At 31.5% G+C, this 17,551-nt stretch overlaps 1 protein-coding gene across 12 annotated transcripts in view; it reads left to right on the forward strand.

Moving 5' to 3' along the window:
• The window catches only part of ROBO1 (roundabout guidance receptor 1), a 1,005,278-nt gene that overhangs the window by 696,614 nt on the left and 291,113 nt on the right, over positions 1-17,551 (forward strand). The gene's annotated exons all lie outside the window — the stretch shown is intronic.

The raw sequence follows: 17,551 nt of genomic DNA on the forward strand, positions 1-17,551 counted from the left end.
AAATCAATTTATTCCCCTCCTTTGTCTTTTAAAAATATATTTAATATAGGTATGTTTCTGAAAGAATAGTATAGGATATTTTTCATTTGTTCTCATGAGGAGAAAAACTAGTAACATAAGGTATGGTTTTAAAATATTTCTAATTCTTAGAACTATATTATACTTTTGATAAAGCTATATCCAGATAAATGTATGTATATGCCTCATACCTTACTTACTATCTTGGCTACTATAGTAAACCCTAGGAAGAAACTTGTGTAACATTTCAGGGAGTTTATGGTTGTTTCTTTTTTGCAATAGCAAAACCAGTTCATCTGAAATTACCTCAAGAAGGATTTATTGATGAATGATGAAACTGTTATTTTAGAGTCTAGATGTGTATTGTATTTGAATAAGAATTGGACTTCTCTTGTTTTCAATAAACATTTAAGAGGTAGCCAGAAAGTTTCATTCCCTTGAAAGAATCCAGCTGTGTGTATGTATATATGACAGAAATCAAGAATTGTATAGGGATTAGAGGGGAAAATGAAATTTAGATATAATTTAGTTTAAATTTAACTATATAATTATATGAGAAACTCTAACTATGTATATTACTTGATGATTGATGTTTTGATATAATTTGTGTTCAAAATTTTAACTTTATAATCAATTTTTATAATTATTAGCATTATCTACAACATTCAACTAGAAATTAAATATATAGTATGACACATAATTATAAAATCATAGATAGAAAAGAATTTAGGAACAGATTATTTCAACTCAATCATATTATTAATGTGGATTCAGCCCCAGAAAATCTAGATGATTCAATCATGCTTATAGAGCTCTGTCATCCTTAAGTTGAGTCAGAATGCCAAAGATGTCTGATATAAAATTTAGGTAGAATAAAATATCAAAGTAACCATTTAAAACTATGTCTGAACTAGCTACTTACATTTTTAAAATGTTTACTTGAAACCTAAGTTTATATTTCTCTATTCGCTGTTAATTGATAATTAACTTATTTTTTCTCTTATTAGGTTGATTCTCAGTGAGGGCCTTAGAACTAAATCAGTGTGAGATGTACAGAAGCTATAACCACAACAGAAAGCTGTTTTCTTCTTTTTTTTTAAGGCCAATTTTAAATGTGGCACAAGTGAAAGAAGTTTAAAGTTTCAACTTATTTTTAAAAGGGCATATATTACGTTCCGATAAAGTCATTTTCAAAGTTATGAGCACCTTTCACACATTTATATTTAACTCTTAACACATTTATATTTAAGATTAATTATTATCTGTGGAGATACATTTAAGTTAACATTTGAGAATACATTTAAAGAATCAAGAAAGATGATGTAAATGATCTAGCCAACTCCTGTATATAGTAGGTAAGAAACTGAAAATCAGGAGGGAAAAACAGTGATTGTTTATTCTCTGGAATTGTAATTCTTTATAAATGAAGTGTATAGCAACAGAAATATCAAAGATCATCCTGTATTTCTGTATTATTCCCTACTCGCTTTTTTAACATTGACAGAATTTAAAAAATAAATAAATAAAAGATTATAGACTTTAAAAGAAGGTCTACATGCATACTCTCTAGATCTTCCTTTCTGAAATACCTCTAGTTTTACCTCAGAGGATCAAGAAGTCCTAATGCACTGGGATTTAGAGAGCTGTCTTTTCTGAGCTGGCTTTTTTGTCAATACTTTAAGATACTATAAATTTCCAATTAAGTTCTCTTTCTAAGCTAAACATTCTATTACCTCAAGAGTTCATTATGGGAAAAGCTTTTCTAGTCTTATTCATCAAATATACCAACATGTAATTGAAAGACAAAATATCGTTTAATAACTTTTACCAGTAAAATATTCAAATATGTAGTCTCCTAATGCAAAATTCACAAATTTTACTGTGATATTTCTTGTTATGCTTCCAAAATGTTTTCAAGCTCAAGAGAAAAAGTATTATAATTTACTGAATAAAATTTAATAAACATTCTCTAAAAAATACTTTAAGATCATGTTAAGAAACAATTGGAAAGGGAGAAATGTATAGATATTTTATATTTATTCAATATAGTTTGATACTAATAAGGGTAATTTGATCATAATGATTCTCGTAAAGAGTAATAATTATTTAGAAAAAGTTTGAATACTGTTTGCTTCCAATAATTTTTATACTGGTTTAATTGCAATAATTAAAAGCATGTTTTTATATGGACAAATTATATTATTAGGACTCAAGTTATATGGGAAAAAATAAGTACTTTACAGTTAAAATGGGTTTAAAAAATTGCAAATGATTAGTAAATTCCTGCTTCAGCACACTACAAATAGATATGTAGTAATTGAATTCACGTTTATTTCAATTATTTATTTTAGGTAATGGTTGCTGTTCATTCACCATATTTAAATAAACTTGTGTCCTCAAAGTATTTTATATATCACGTGAATAATAGTTATTGGGGTTGGGCAGAGAAATACAGGTCATATTTGATGTAGGTTAAATCTATAAAGTACTGTTATAGTTTGGTTTAATTTTTTTTTCTGAGAATATTACTACTTTTTTTTGTTGTTTTTCAAATTTCCTTAGTTTAAGAATTAGAAGTTCAATAAGAACTATTCTTATTCTTCCCAAAGGCTCAGACACAGGAAGGCAGAGATTGCATCAAATTTCTTAGTGAAAATATAACCCAAATAGTAGCAATAACAAAAGTGTCTTGAGGCAACACAGGTTTCACAGCGCAGTTGTTGGTAATGCTTTAGAAAACATTTGTCTGTATTTTATTTGCCTTTAAACCCAGTTTTACAGCTGTAACAACAACTAGATTTCTTGGTTTCTAGCAATTGTCATAAACATTGGCAAAACATGATATAGAAAGTTATTTAAAACCTTTATTTCTGTATAGGAAGTATAATATTCTTGTCTATTCTTTTCAATATTTATTTACATTTAAATAATGTACCAAAAATATTGTATTTATTGGTTATTATTAGAATTGTTTGTTTTTATTTTTATTTAAGTTCTAATTATAACCAGGTTAGATCCAGTGAAAAGCACTGGCCAACCTTTTGGAGCTGATCCTAGCCATGTGGTAAAAGCTGTATTTATTGTTCTCTGAAATTAAACTTATCTTACTAAATTATAAAGTATAAAAATTAGAATGATAAGTATATGGTAGTTCTTATACATGAAGTTTCTACCTAGAATTTTTGGAAATATCTCTCTGTAATGGAAACAAATTTTTAATCACAGGTGCATTTTTAAAATTTATTTTTTGATTATTTTTCTTTTTGAATCAAAATTGATACATCTTGATGGGGACATTAAATTGGAAAATTTAGAAGTACTTGCTCTTTCTAAGATTTATGAAAATTCACTATTCAGTTTCAGATCCAGCTTTCTAAAATCATCTTGCCAAAAGTATTTTCTTGTTTGATTTCTGTTCTATTTGAGAGTCTACTAAATGTTTATGAAAATATCTTATGGATCTATTCTCCTATACCTGACGTTACTGATTATTAAATTTAGAACTCCATTTTATATCTGGCACAAATTGATAGCACAGTTCTTTGATACAATTTATATTTAATAAATTATTGGATCTTGGGTAATTACATTGAATTTTAAGGAAAATTAATTTGAACCTTGACCCTCATGCTTTCTATTGTAGGCTCTCCACATCATCTGCTAAGCAGTGCACAGTCAGCATATGGCTATTTGTTTTCTATTTAAGCTGTTTTCTCCTGTGGAAGAGAAATTCCCTTCAGAGTAGGCAGACATCTGCTGGCTGTCTTAGCAGTAAAATCACAGAACTATCTTTCTTGGAAAAAAACATCATTTTTTCCAATTAATAAAAGAATAAGTTACCCCAGATTTTATTAACTGAGGTGTTTTTTAATAGTAATTACTTTGAGGTAAAATGTTTGTATTTTGCAATAATGTTATCCACTTTTCTTCATTTGGGTGAAATGAGAAAGTGAATTGACCATGTGTGTTAAGTGGTCATGTGCTTGCTTAGGTACAATAGAATGTACTTCCAAAATCTGGACCATGAAGACAGAAGGAAGGATTGTTCCTGGAGGTTAAATTGTTTAGATGGGCAGGTGGAAGTCGAATGTGTGATTATATTATAAAATATTGATTGATTGATTGATTGATTGCATATGGGTATGTGCACTGATAGACTTTATCTTTGAAATTGTACGAGTTTTAGATCACATCTTTAAAAATAGTCCTTGCTTTCTCTACTTAATTTCTCATTTTTTTTAAACTTGCCATTTTCAAGTGCATTAGTTAGATTCTAAAACATTTTTATATATCTTATTTTTGTTTATATATCCAAAGGAAAAATGTTAAAGGGTCATGTAGTTTGATTATTTTACTATATCTTTTTACTTTCTTGTAAATTTATATTCTAAAATGCACTGACTCTTTGTGACAAAATTTGTTCATAATTAAAGGAAATAATGCAATGAGGTGTGTAGCATAATGACTGTCACATAATTATAAGTCATAAATATAATTGCTGATGCTGTTGTTTTCACTACTTTTTTCTGTTTGGCTCCAGTATAGTCAGACATTAGGATTATTTATATAAATTGGATCTGGGTGCTTCTGATTTCAAAAATGGAGTCAGTTCTGACTTCGTTATGAAGTCGAAGATATGTGTGTTAATATACTAAAATTTAAATAAAATGCTTCAGTAATTAAATTTTCTTAAATTAATTTCTGGTTAAGTAGAGCATGTGTTGAATATTATTAAATTCCGTCTTGAATCAAAATCAATGGTATGAGAAATTTACCCTTAACCTTGGATCCTCATCGCTAATGCAGGACATGCAAATAGGATTTATTCTAATCATTTTTGTTCAGGGAACAAATAAAAAATTGATTTTTATAAATTTTGGAGTTATGATAACATTCAGTTTTTTACAGTTATATATTTGTTCATTTAAGTAAAGACATATTGCTAAATTCTATGACTTGATTATATTTATTTAAAACTTGACTTTTTGCTATCAATCAGTATAATTTTGTTGTTTCCTGGCTTATTCAGTGCCTGCTGTTGTAACAACAAGAATACCACATACGAGGTGGCTTAAACAACAAAATTGATTTCTCAGTGTTCTAGAGGTTGGAAGCCAGAGGTCAGGCTGCTAGTATGGGTCCGTTGTGATGTGAGGTCCTCTTTCTAGTTTCTTCATATGGTGCAGAGGGGGCTCTCTGGTCCCCTTTTCCCTGAATAAGGGTACCAATTCGATTATGGGGATTTTATCCCCTGGATTCATTCAACTCTAATTACCTGCCATAAGCCCCACATCTAAATACTGTCACATTGGAGATTAAAGCTTCAATATATGTTTTTTGGGTGGGGGGGGAGTGGAGGAGGGTTGACACAAGTATTCAGTCCATAGTACAGCCTTTTAGAAGTTTTTTTTTGAATTTCTTTATTGTATTTATAGTTATTTTATCATCTTATTTAACTGAGAAATAAACATCAGAAACTCATGGAAAATGTTATGAGAGCTCAAGAATGTAAGTAGAAATAAGTCCATCAGACAATTTGTTGCATCCAAATATCATATTTAAATTGTTTTATAAGTCAAGTGTAGGCATATTATGCCTTCAAGTAAATGTGTGAATTCTTTATATGTTGGAAAAGTAAGAGCAACATAACTTTTTTTGGTTACCCCATTAAGAGAGAAGCCAGCTGTCATTTTTTTTTGAAAGCTCGTCAGGATTCTCTTTATTCATTTATTTTTTTGTTCTGTCTTTTCAAAGAGTATTAAATATGAAATATAAAAGTAGAAACCTATATTGCATTATTCATGTGAAATGGTAGAGATGAGGGGCATAAGAGATCTGAGTTTTAATGTGTATTTTAGTAGAGAAGGACAAAGTTTGCTGACCATTTTAATATGAGTATTAGAGGAGATGGCTGTGTCAGAGAATATATTATTAATTCATAAAAACTAACAGGACATAGTCTATCTTAAAACTAGTTTTAAACAAATTATAGGCTCAAAAGATGTGTACAGTTGACTTATTGAGTAGGCAAATTTTTACTGTTTTCCTTCATTTCATATAACTATTAGATATTAATCTTTAGCATATTTATAGAAAGATATTAGAGTTAGGGGCACATTATACAATTTCATTACTGCTAATCACAGCTTTAAAAAGATGATTAATAAGTTTACAGAAATAGTTTTTAAATAACTTTGAAAAATTATTTTATTTCTGACTACAGAACTAATATATGCTCAATATAGAACATTTTTAAAATACATGCTCTTGTGATCTAATTAACTACCATTGAAATTTTGGTGGATATCCTTTTAGATAGTCTAGCATTCCTATATGTTCTCTAGGTAAAACGATTTTAATAAATTAATATTCCATTTTTTTTAAATGGCCAAAAAAGACATAAGATATCTTGGAATACATGCCTGTGGCATAAAGTCTAAATGGAAAAGTTGAGCTCTTTCTATTAAATGCTACAAAGCAGTTTCTGTCTGCTGAATATTAGAAGATACACCATCCTGGACCAGATTCAATCCAGTAATCTTAGGGTTAAAGGCTACATATTACATTACCAGTCTCATGAGCCACTCCTTTTATTTTCACAAAAAGTAGATAGTGTTTATACATGCTGGAAAGTACTAAGAAGATTATTTCAACACTAGTCGATGCTTAGATATAAAGCCCCTTGAGGCTTCCGGAAAATCAATTCAGTATTTAGTTATTTATGGGAACTTCTTGGCAGTGTCTCTTCACATCAACATTACTGTCTTTAAAAAATAATAAAATAACAAGGTGGATCTGGTTATTTCTCAGATCTTATCATCATATCACTCCTCTTTTTAATTCTCCTAATTTACTTATGATTAAATGCTAAAAGTTTTTTCCACATACAAAGAATAACTTGAGAATCATTTGTAATTATTTTAGAACTTTTACTTCAGTGACAAGTTTATTTTATAAAACATACCCAAAAACTTTAGTATAATTAATTTTAATTATACAATATTAATTAAAGCTGTCACTAATTATCAATTTCAACTTTTTTTGTGTCAAGTTAGAATAATGTACTATTGAATGTTTTTGGGGCCAAATGTTTTGTTTCTTTGTTAACACAATATGGATATTAAAATATTATTCTTAAAAAGCCAAAAATTAAATAAAAATATGAAGAATACCAGCATATAGTTTATCCAAAAAAAAAAAAAATGATGGGTGTAACTTTCTAGGCAATCTGCTTAGTTCTAGCTATTCTGTGGTAAAAAAAAAAAAAAAAACGACATGGTTTTGCCTTTATGGAAATTAAAGTATAGTGAGGAGGGTGGGTGATGACACAAAATAAACAAGTAAACATACAACAACTTTGTGATTAAAAATTGTGACCAGCACCAGGAAGGATCGGGGTCAAGTTGGGAGCTGAAACACGTGTGGATGTTACCAAGGTGCAAAGGTAAAGTAAGAAGCATTACAGTCAAAAGGACCAGTATATATAAAAGGTCATGAGAAAATGCTATATTTAGGCATATCTGAGACTATGAAAAGTGGTTCATATGGCATATGAGTAAAGAAGACAGAGAGATAGGTGGGGGCTCGATTATGCAGGGTCCTGTAACCAGGCTGATGATGTTGGACCGTATGCGTAGTGAAACGAGAGCCACAGAAAGTCTTCAGACAATGGTGAGGTGACATGATCTGATTTGCATTTCAAAATATCACTCATGTGGTACTTGAGTACTACATGTGTAGAGAATGAGTTGCAGAAAGATTGGGGAAGACTAGTTAGGAAGCTAAGGCAGTATTCCAGGCAGGAGATGGTGCTAGTTGGAAGCAAGTGGTAGTAAAGGATGTGGGAGAAAAGTGAGATTCAGTTTGAACATTAGCTTTATTCTGGAGGGTGAGATAGTAGAAATTGAGATTTTTCAAGAGACGCAATTATTTGTGATGGCAAAGTAAAGGCAAGTCTATGAACATGCAAGTGGAATGAGAGATTGTATTAAGTTGTATTCAGTATGTTCCAGCCCATCATTGTCCCAAGAAATTGCTATTTCCTCTGTTCCCTCTGCCTGGAATGTGCTTCTTTTTCTCTTCTACTGGTCAGTCCCTTACAGTCTGCTCAAAGGTCATCTCTGCCACCATGCTGTGACCCAAGTGTCTGATTCCTGCACATTGTTAAGTGAACTGACCTAACATGTAACTGGGAAGTCTTTAATTCCATTTGTGATGAACATCATGAAGCTGCATAATTTTACTTCCCAGAACAGTCTAATCTACCCTTTTCACCCATTTCTCGCACAGCTTGTTTGTAATATCAAGCTGTTCCCATGATCTCCAAAATTCATTTGAAAGCTCAGTACTATTTCCCTTGAAATATTTTTTTTCTTCTTTCATGGTTCTGTAGCTCTTCTGAGGATAACCTTGCTCAGGAAATTTAGCTTACTTCCAGTAGTACAGAAATTCAAGTGAGTTCTTTTTGGTCTGGTAAGTGTAGAACTAGCTCTGTGAATTAGTGACCCCTGTAAGTAACATCAAACTGTGTTTATGACCCTAATGACCAGCTAAAAGAGAAAGAAAGGGTTTATATTCCCTGACTGATAAGGAAACAGTCAGTATTGGCAGTACCTGAAGGGGTTTTCTCATGTTCTCCAGAGAAATTTTACATATGCAAAACAGGAGCTAACCATCTTTATTTTCTCTTTTTCTTCTTGGATAGGGGAAAATTACACAAAATAAGTTATTAAGTAAAACAGAATTATTTCTATTTTTGAACTTTGCCAGTAATCTGTATGTGTAAAGCTATTGTTATAGTCCAGTAGATTTATAATGAAGTAAATTTGACGAGAAATAAAGGGAAATTACAGCATAATAAGTTTAAAATTCCTTATTGCAATCTTTAGGCTTTGGTTTGTGGTTGGTGAAATAAAACTTTTTTTTAAAAAAAAAAGTTTAGTTAAAATATGCTAGATGCTGCAATAACTAGGCTAGATAGGGATAAGAAAGAGGAGAGACTCCATGGATGGTAATGTATCTAGCACTGTGGGAGAGTCAAACTCAGGTGTGGGAAGGATTGTCTCTACTACAAGCAGCAAATAGAGGCTCCTACCCAGAAGTAGAACCATGAACTAGCAGTATTGGCATCACTTGGAAACCAGTTAGAGGTGCTGAATGTTGGGCTCCGCTCCAGATCAACTGAATTAGAGCCTGTATTTTAACAAAATTCCAAAGTGACTCACATACAAATTCAAGTTTGAGAAGCACAGGTGAATATTGTGCTAAACTAGCGTTTGTATACCCTGATCATCCCTTAGAGCCAAACACACCTGCCCAATGTGGTTGATTTTTTTTTTTTTTTTTTAAGGGAAGCAGATAAAACATGATTTTAGGTAAATTGTCCTGGGTTTCTAAAACAGTGAGGAAGACATGTAAGAAATTGATAGAAATACCAGGTCAGGGTTAGAAATGGAGAGACAGAGAAATCCACAGAAAGAAAAGCACAGGCGAGACACAGAGGGAGACACATCCTGGGAGGGAGAGCAAGAGAGGAGAGAGAGAGAGAGAGAGAGAGAGAGAGGGTGAGTGCCCAGGTGAGGAGTGTATTGGTACAGTAAGAGTTAAGTTCAGAAGAGCAGAAAGATACATTTACCTGAATGGAGAAGGAAATATAAGATGCTTCCTATATAGGAATAATTTACAGTTACTGGAATGTTAAATAAAGAATAGGATACTCAAAAGTTTATTAATTAATCCATACCATTGTTTATCAAGAGAAGGAATATATGAAATTATCATACGTGTTTTTAGTAAATTCATGGAAGGCTGTATTTACTTAACATAACCCAAAATTGAAACACTAGATTCTTTATTTTACTTTACATTTTCTAGATTGAAAACTGTATAAAAGCTAGATTTTATTAATATAATAGTACCATGCTGGAACAGTCATTTGGGAGTCATTGAATCTATTTCTCTGACTTTTAGTTCAAATTATTTGAAGATCATTGGTTGTATTAAAAGAGTTTGAGAGCAAAAGAACATCTAGCCTGCATCATCAATATCCTTTATTTGAATTAGCATATGTTAACACAGAGTTATAATTTTAATTTTCTTAAATCCTATGCTATAGCATAAGTCTTTCTTTCATTTTACGTAACAGAAAAACCGTGCTTTTATATAGTAACTCATATGTTTGTATATTGTTATTAAGTGAGGCCTAATTTTTAATAAAGTCTATTATTATCTGCTATCTAATTTAGATTTTCGAGTATAATAAAACAGTTTCTAATTTCAGTCTCTTAGTATCCAGGGTACAAATTGTGGCTTTAGTAGCATTTTAAGTTGTGTCATATTTAACCTAACGTTTAAATTGAAGTTTTAATGTTGTGTGTGACATTTTACACTTATCAAAAGAAATAAATGTTTATGACCATGTTATTTAGTATGCCTGAATGGGGACATTTTTAATCTTATTCAGTAAATGATGGAGTAAAACAGACTGAAAGCCAGAAAGTCAAAAAGAAAAAGGGAAAGGGCACCCCCTCCAAAGGATTTATATTCTGTCTCAATCTCTTCATCTTCATCACCTGTATCTATAATGCTATAGCTTTTTCTAGATCAAGTCACATTAAATTACCCTTTTATCAGATTCTTAGCTCAGTCAGATACAGAACATGGATTATCACTCTGTGTTTTGACATAGATGGACATTGAGAGCATTTTGATCCTATATCTCAGGACTCGTCAGAGCTTACCCAACTTACTACGTCCCTTAGTTCTACAATGTAGGACAGGTTGCAACGTGGTTGAATCTTGCTTAAGGGAATTCTTGGAAAATACGTTTGTAGTGTATTTTTCTTTGGGACCACCTCAGAAAAGAAAGTAGCAGTGATCCCAAATTCCACAGGAGTGAAGCAATATTTTTATGGCCAGTGGATTAAGAACATGCTGACAGTTGCCTTTTCCTCTGCTGCTCTCATCTTTTGCCTAAATCACCAAAATTAAAAACTTGAAGAACCTCAGAATTCTGTGGTCAGATTGTAACATTGGTAAGCAATAAAGTCAATTCCTTAATAATTTTCTTCTTCCCTTCTTTTTTCTCTTTTTAAAAAGTAATTACCACTTAGGTCTCTGTATGTTTCTCCATGTTCTTACTGGATGATGTTGGTTGTAATTATTTAAGCCTCAAAATTTTAGTCATTAATTCCAGATTAATAGAAATTTCTTATGACCGACTCCAAGAAGAGTTTGTGTTGTTTTAAAATAATGGTTTCTCTTAACTCTGTATAGTGGCTCTTTTCTATGGAGTACAATGTGGAAATGCTTCATAGTTATATTTAATTCAGTCATTAAGTTAAAGCAAATTTTGTTCCCATAAACTTAATAAATTTTCATTTAGCATAGCTCTGTGCCTTTGGTGAATTTTCTTAAGCTCTCTATACTTTAGTTTCTCACCTGTAAAATAGGGATATTTATTCTACTTGTCTCATAACAGATTTGGGGAGGATTAAATATATTTACACACACACACACACACACACACACACACACACACACACACTTCTTAGAACTATGCCTGGCCAACAGAGCACAATATAAATGGTAGCTGTTGTACCATATGCTAGTTATTGCACTAGGCATATTATTAGGTTTATGCTTTCCTTCTATATGGTCCCAAAGAATGTATCTCTCCATTTAAAGAAGGTGAAGGCTGACAAACTAATGCCATATATGGTTACATTTAAAATGATCTTTCTGTACCCAGAGTCAGTCATCTTCTCATATATAATTGGATTTAAAAACTGCATACATATTTGTGAAATAAGTATTCTTCATATACTAACATATGATGTATCTTTTATAATAAATATATTTTTGATAGTTTAAAGCTATTGTTATTGGTATAGTTAGCATTTGAATATTTCATTGTGGTCTTTCCTAAAATTTGTTGCAGTGAATTAGTGCTATGAGCTATTAATAATTTGGACATATATCTATGAAAAAACTTTTAAACATTTTTTTGTGTGTGAAACTTCAGAGCTCTTAAAATTTCAGTGAAGAATATGAAAAATGAGTTAGGGATCTAAATTATTGTGATTCCTAATCCCAATACGAACTGCCAAAATTTTTTTTCAGAAGAAAAAAATTGTTTTCTCAGAAATTAATTTGAATAAGCATTAATATTTTTATTAGTGGGTGGACATAGTCTGTATCAGGTTCAGGTGCGTGGTTAGCTTTATAATTCCTTTGTTTCAATAACATAAGAGTAAGAATATAATATACTATTCTATTTTTATTTTGTCTTCCAGGGATGTTTTATTCTCTTACACAATATGTTGATGTCTATAACAGGGATTCAATTCAATCCATTCAAGATTCCAAACATATGCAACTCAAATACAGTGCTTTACCCAAACCTTGCAAAGAGGTGGTTAGCACCATGTGTGGCTTTACCCTTCTCTCTCATGAATAATCTGTGACTATTAATAGTCTTGACTTCAGCTTCTAAAATTTACTTTCTATAATGGATATAATTTACCTCTTGCAAACATTTGACACAGTTGACCTTCTTGGTAAAATATTCTCTTTCTTATTATTTCATGGCACCCAGCTAAATCAGGATTGCATTGTCCTGCATAAAACCAAAATCAGGCATTTTAACCAAATAGGTTTAAATCTGATTCTGGATGAAGGCTTTACAACAAACATATGGTGGCTCAAGAAGCCATTCAAGAATCCAGCTCTCTTCTATTTTCTGCTCTGCCAGCCTTAGTATGTGGCCTTCCTTGTGGCTGCAAGGTGACTGCTGCACCTCTCAATATCATCTTTATGTGCTGTACTAGAGGGTGGGATATAAAAAATTAGCAGCTTATTTTTTTAAATTAGGAAAATAATAAATTCCCTGAAAGTTCCACCTAGCCTTCTATTACACCTCTTGGCTAGAACTATGTTATGTGACCACTCTTAGTTTCAGAAGTGCTTAGAGAGAGGCATTTTTAACTGGTCCATTTCTTCTCTAAACAAAATTTGGTATTTTGTTGAAAGGAAGAATAGAAACTGGATATTTCATAGGCAACCAGCAAGGCCTACCACATATGTGCTCTTAATTTTCTTCTTGTTTATCTGGCCTATAGCTGAAGTGTTCACATTCCTGGAGTGTTTGTTCCCTTTCGCCTACCCTGGATGACCACACTTACCTCTCTGTATTCATTTGTCAGTATTGGCCCGATTTGCTCCCTATTCTCTTATCTCTAGCCTAGACCTCTACACTCAGCTCCATTTGGAAAGTCCTGGTGGCACCTTCAGCTCAAATGTCCAAAGTGAGACATGTCATCTTCCTTTCCATCCTGCCTTTTCTCTATTATTTCTGAATCGCGAAAGTGATATCACCATCCATCCAGCCCTCCAGACCAGAAACCTGACAGCAATGCTTTACTCCTTTCTTTCTATCAGTTCACATCAGTTGATCATTAGGTGTTGCTAATTTTTTTTTTCCTGAATAGCTTTAGAAGTTTTTCACTTATCTCCAGCCCCATTGTTATTTGTCTAATTAGTATCACTATCATTTTTTACCTAGATAATGATAATAGTACTCAATAAGTAAAAATTTGATGTTTCTCTTGATTGCTCACTCAGATTCTCAATTACTCTTAAAGTCTAAACTTTTTAAAAATGACTTTTAAGGATTTGTGTGACACTGGCGTTCAGGCCCGGAACGTATTCTTTCCTACCTCCATCTCTTTGAGCTAGAAAAACTGTTCAAGTATTGTTTCAGAACTCAGGCTGTCATGTCTTCCAAGGCTCCTTTTAGGTATATCCCACTCCAACCCCTATCACAAGTCAAAGTTAACCTTGCCCACATCACCCTATATTACTTCATCATAGTATATAATTCTTGTATTGTAATTAGTTTACTTGTCTTTATTTCCCACTCAATTCTAAACACTTTTGTGTGATTTGTAGTTCCTAGCACAAGTCACAAAGTGTGTTTTTACTGAATATCAGTAAAAATGACCTTGCAGAAATAGAAATAAGGTGTTTTTTTCTTTATTCGAGAAGGTGCTATTCTACGATTTGGCATTTATTTTCTCAGTAGAAATGAGAGATGTCACAAATAATCTGTAATTTTGTGTATAGTCTGCTTTATGTCTCTTTTATTTTCTATTTTTTTCTATAATCACCTCTAATGAGAAGTCAAGTCTACATACATCTGAGGTAATCTTTCTGAAAAGAGCTTCAAGTACAACATTAATTTAACACCATATTTTGATCATTAGCTCTGTATAAAATTTAATATACCTTAAATAAAAGTTAAGTATTATAATTTAAACTAAAAAGCAGTTACTATGCATAGATACTAAAAAAGAAATATGTGTGGATATACATCAATAGAAATAAGGATTATTTTTTCCCCTACATTGTTAGATAACCTAAGTGGAGCACACATTTTATTAATAATTATACTTAAATGTGTAGCATAAAATTATATCCCAATTAATTTTAATAATCTAACATACATTGCTTGAACACAAATCAGAGGCATGACCACATAGAATCCTTCCAAAAAATTTAGAATTCATGTTTTTCTCTTGAAATGTCAAATTTAAAAATTAATAGAATACAAAAATTTACTATAAAATTTAATATGACTACTTTAAAATATGGATATTTTATATAAACATAAAATATTTAAATATTTAAAATCTTAAAATTTGAATATGTTAGAACACTCTTTCTGCTTTTGCTTGAAATAAGACGTAAAATCCAGATAATAGAAGGACATAGTCCTTTACATCAGTAACCATTTCTTTTGACTGAATTGTGCTAATGACAACCCTTTCTTAGGTTACAACAGTTAGTGCCATGCGCACGCACACACACACATACACACACACAAATTGTATGCTGTATGCTGTATTTTTGTATGCTGTATGAATTCAGTTACATCTCATTTTCTAATGTTTTAAAGAATTTAGATTCAAATTTTCTTTAGATTTTTAAAAATAAGGTTGAAACATATGGTCTATTCATAAAACTTTAGATAGAGAAAACATAAACAAAGGAAATCCTTTTCTCTACCCTAGTCCTGAAATGCTACAACTACTGTAATAATTAGCTCAAAGTTATTATGGATTATTTTTTTTATAAATAATTTATACTTCAGTTTGCTTTCATCCTTTAATGAGGCAATGCATGAAATTGATTTGGTATAATTGTAATTTGGATTAATATTTAATTTGAAATTATTTTATATGTTAAAATTTAGATGTAACTTACATTTTAGGCTGCTAAATACTTATAAGAAAATATTTCTTCAGATCTATAAAGTAATATTTTGTAATGTGTGTGTATATATGTGTGTATATACACACATATATATACACTATATATATATATATATAATATTTTCTTTTCTGTCTAACTGAATTGATTAAATTTTGAAATCCTCACTTCACCCCAAGGAGTTTAGCTAATATGCCTGCAATGTTACATATAGAACATATAACTATTTTAAATGAAATATTTTGCCACTTTGAAAATATAGGTCGTTATTCCACAGGTCAGGTCTCTACTTCAAGGAACTATTTCTATCATTTTATTCAGATGCCTCAGGACTTGAGCCGTCAGTTCTTGATGAAAGAAAGCAGTTACATGAGCTACTATTGCTTATGCAGGTTAAGGGGGAAAGGACCTAGAGCAGACAAGGAAGAGGTGCCTTGAAAGAGGAGTGACTTCTTTTAGAACTAGAGGCACTGTCTTCTCCCCAATCCCTTTATCTTGTCTCCCCTAATAGGCTCTTCATTTTAGACAAAGGAAAAGGCTGCTTTAGAGTAGAGTTACTTAGCTCTCAGCTTGTTCTCCAATTCAGCTTAATTCTCTGGAATCTGTTCAATGGAAACCTACAGTCCTATGTATAGCCCCTGAGGTGGGGAGATCTTAGTCCTTTTTCAGTTCAGAAGTAAATGACTTGCAAGCAATTGAAACAAACAAAAAATATAACAGGCCTGGGATCATTTGAATGGCAAAATGTAATTTCCATTCCACCAAGGACAAGGACCTTGTCACTCTTGATCACTGCTTATCTAGACCGATGGCTGGCACAGAAAAAATCTCCACAATGTATGGTGAATGAATGTTCTGTAAGTTTAACACATGGAATTGATTTCTGGGGCTTTCCTAAGGACCTGATAATGCCTCTTAACCTCTTTGACTTCAGTTCCTTATCTACAAATAGGCAATACTATTTGCTATCTTACATAATAATTACATAATTGTTAATTATTGGAAAGTAATTTGGAATGGTCAGAGATAGGAACTGTACAAATAAGAGGTGGTTATCTTTATTAAGTAATCAGTGATATCTTAGTGCCTGAAAGTCAGGCAGTGGTTTTATAAAAATAAGAGAGGAGAGGGAAAGGGAGAAAGAGAGGCAGAAAGCTTTACATTTAATTAGCTTCCATGACCATGTTTATGATCTTTTATGCTTTTCTATGATTTTTTCTTTAAAATTAATGTATTTTCATAAGAATTTATGTATTTTTGTTGATATTTTTCAGTTTTTGTTTTTTTTTTTTTTTCAGCCTGGTGATATGGATTGTCATGACTAGGGCAAATTGGTGAGTGAGTGTAGGTCACGATCATCATGGCAGGGATAAAACCTGCTTTGGAAAGGTGCATACCTTCATCATATTTCTAGACATTTCTGTTTGGTGATGTAAGGGTAGGTTTTTGCAAGAGATTGTATTTTGGTCTTTATTTTTGAAGGACACTTTAACCTTAATTTTTGATTATGTTCTGATAGCATATATTCTGTTGACTGACTAGCCTTACATGTCCTCCATTCTACAAAACTCAGGTATTCTTTTATATTTTAATTCATTAGATGGCTGTAGCTTTTTTTTTTTTTTTTACATTTTAATATGTCCCTTTATCTAATAGTTGTTTGAAAAATTTAACTATTCATGCCAAATTTTGTTTCCTGCTTAAAAGTATGTTTCTGTACCAGTGAACTGTTACAAATGTTACAAACATAGCCATTTGTATTCTTCCACCCATAGTCTTTTTCTTTTTATAATTGTTACCTTTCTAAAATTCTGACTGTTTTAAGAGATGGGCTTATTTTGAGAACGAAATTATATTATTTCAGAGGCATTCCACTTGGGATGTTTAATTGTACAGTAGAGGATCTCTCATTCCAAAATGACCCATATCACACTCAGTGTTTACAAAATCTGTTCATATATCTAACATAAGGGGCTAATTAAACTGCTTAAGTTCATTCCTGGGTGTTTGGAATCTATTTAAGCACCAGAGAGAGAGTACTTAGCTATGGAATTTGTATTTACATATATAGAACATCACCACTGAAATTCCAATCAGACCCAAATGAAGACTATTGAGTTTTAATATTTAACTTAACATAATTAATTTATTTCTATTGTATACTTAACTCAGTGGGGACAATTGACCCTTAGTAAAATTTTATTGTGGAGTACAATCTAAGTTTTTTTAAATTGAGGAAGAAGTTTAGATAAAGGCCATCTTAACT

Source organism: Rousettus aegyptiacus, unplaced genomic scaffold (assembly GCF_014176215.1).
Source record: "Rousettus aegyptiacus isolate mRouAeg1 unplaced genomic scaffold, mRouAeg1.p scaffold_m13_p_4, whole genome shotgun sequence".
Taxonomy (NCBI): Eukaryota; Metazoa; Chordata; class Mammalia; order Chiroptera; family Pteropodidae; genus Rousettus; species Rousettus aegyptiacus.